Genomic DNA, 2,925 nt, shown 5'->3' with positions numbered 1-2,925 from the left:
TTTTCACACATTTAATTACCTTCATTGGGATGGATATTCCTCTTACGCGTAAAAATTGCCAAACAATGTATGTATGTGCATTGGAAATTCTTGTTGTGTTGTTTTGTACCTGGCAGCCATTTGTATGTTGCTCCAATGATTTTTGTCATTGGACATACCAGGATTTTTTACTTAAAGCGAAACTTTAAAAACCGTCATTTTCAGAGTTTAACATCCGCATTCAACCGAGCTGCTCAATATACTGACTGCTCTTTGCTCAGTCAAAATAAAAAAGGAAAACATTTTATGTGAAAATGTGTCCAGTGACGAACACACAATTGCAATTACTTCCAAGCCTATGGGTCCGCTTGTGATTAGTTTCTTGCGTGCGTAAAAAGTAATGTGCAATAGAGTGAGTATTTTTGCAAACCACTGACGCGTTTCGTCTTTGATAAGAAGACTTTTCAACCATATTAGGTGTGATGGCTTAAAGGGCCGTGCCTTGGTATGTTGTATTTGAATCGAAAACGCTTCTATCATACAATTACAACAGTAATCACGCTCGACAAGCCTGGCTATTAACTGTACTTTTCCGAATGCATGTATTTGTATGTAATGACAGACTTTTTTCCGTGACAATTACGACAACAAAGAGTTTTTCGTTTTACAACAGAAGGAAGCTCCTTTTACCGTAGACGAAGCTGCTAAAGAGTTTACAATTAACATAGTAAATTAAGTTCAATAATACGACATTTATGGCTAACATTTGTTATGTTACAATAAAAGCTAATCTTCGTGGTAAAAGTATTTTGTTTTTTGTAAAAATTTCCCAACCCTTTAATTTTTTGCGTGCAGATGAGATATCCGATATATTCTGGGTTGAAGGCTTTCGTCATCTGTACATCAGTTTTTGGGGACCTCATTAAAGATTTGCTAATAATGTATGGGAAACTTTTTTGTATTGTCAGAAATTCTATATTTATGAGTGGTTCTCCTGCGGAAAATCTCATTAAATATGTACTACTGACTAATCTTACCTAACCTAACCTCTTGAGTATTTTACTAAAGGAATTCCGAATGGTACTGATTGACCTATTTTGCCTACGACCAATACTCCTGCGGAATTTTGCCACTCGTCTTTAATTGCTTTCAGAGCCTGAAGCTTTCTTTCAATAACTTTCTCATGTTCGTCGTTAAACTTCCAATTACTTTTTGCCGAAACACACCTGCCGCCAGGGAGCAAATGCACTCTGGTTTTGCATGATCTTAGCCTGCGTTCATATTTCACTATTTCTTTATAAGAGGACTTCTATTGACGGATCTTAATTTTCAATTTAACACGTACAGAAGCACACTGTTACGTCTTTTACCACACGCAGAAAATAAAACATTTGCAATAGCTTTGTGTCAAACTTATCCGTTTTATTGAGGAATTATTATTTTTATAGTAGTTGAGTAATGTTTCTCTCCACTGTTGAACATTAGTCTTGAATGTACTACCTTTTGGAACTTCATCTGTGGTAAAGGATGGCTCTATTGCGCGAAAATAAAAAAAATGTGTTGTTTACAGCTAAAAACGTTTTGTTATACGAAAAGATGATTTGTTCGGTTTTTTATCTCCATGTTTGTGTGCTTTTCTTATAGCACAAGGAATTCAACAGAACTGTTGTATGGAAAATAAGTCCGCCACTACAAAAAAAAAGCTACACTCAGAGAAAACGTTCTCATTTTAGTACCATACGGTATTGATAGTAAAGCAACACCGTAGGGTACAAAAACAATACGGGATGGTAAGGATGAAACAAAAAATTATTAGAACCGTTTGGTACTAACTTTATTACCGAACTGGTATTGGCTTTAATACCAATGTGTTATTGGTTTTAGCTACAGATGCTTATTGTTTTAGTACCAAATTGATTATTGATTATTCCTCCCCCTAATGAACCAAAAAAAAACATGGAAAATAATGTTATTATTATTTATGTTAATTATTACAAAAAGCAATGTTACACCATGACCAACTTCAATTATTTGTATTCAGCAATTGATTTCATATCCATCGATTACCAGAAGTGGTTTTCATATGAATACACCAACACTGTAGCGCAGAGGTTAGTACGTCCGCCTATGACGCTGAACGCCTGGGTTCGAATCCTGGCAGGAACATCAGAAAAATTTTCTGCGGTCGTTATCCCCTTCTAATTTTGGCGACATTTGGAAGGTACTTTGCCATGTAAAAATTGCTCCACAAAGAGGTGTCGCTCAGCGGCACGCCGTGAATCGGTCAACACTCATTGATATGTGAGAAGTTTGTCGCTGTTCCTTGATGGAATGTCTATGGACAAATTTGCGTTTTGAACACCAACATAGCAACATTTTATTGTTTTCTTTAACAAATATTTTAAAATGGCGTCAATATTTCAAGTACAAATCTCAAATGACAAAACTACAAATGTGACTCCGTCAATTCTCAATAGCCTCCTTTGTCTGGTATTGAATTGATACCAAATGGTTTTAAAAAATCTTTGTCAATGAGCAAAAAAAATAATACCAAGTGGTATTGGGAAAGTACCATTATATTTCTATCAGTGTGGTGTCGAAAGTGTCAAACTTGGTTAGCGTCGTGCTTACATCGTAGATACGTTTTCGCGTCATATTCGATAAAAGTACGGACTAGCAATGAATGACCCTTGAAGTCCTCGCACCTAATATGGTTGTGTTCTGTGGTCTCTGGCTTTAACGAATATATCGAAAAGAAGGAGTAACAAGCGAACATATTTTGATTTGTTCGAAAATGAATAAATATATGACTACTTTGGAGGCCACCGTAGCGCAGAGGTTAGCATGTCCGCCTAGGGATCCCAAAGTCGACTTTCGGCTAATCGATTAGACGGCCTTTTGAATGAATTGAAAAAGTCGAATAATCGGTTTTGATGTCGAATAGTC

The sequence above is a fragment of the Stomoxys calcitrans genome, chromosome 3 (assembly GCF_963082655.1).
Source record: "Stomoxys calcitrans chromosome 3, idStoCalc2.1, whole genome shotgun sequence".
In the NCBI taxonomy this organism is placed as follows: Eukaryota; Metazoa; Arthropoda; class Insecta; order Diptera; family Muscidae; genus Stomoxys; species Stomoxys calcitrans.
Note: the sequence above shows the minus strand (reverse complement) of the source record.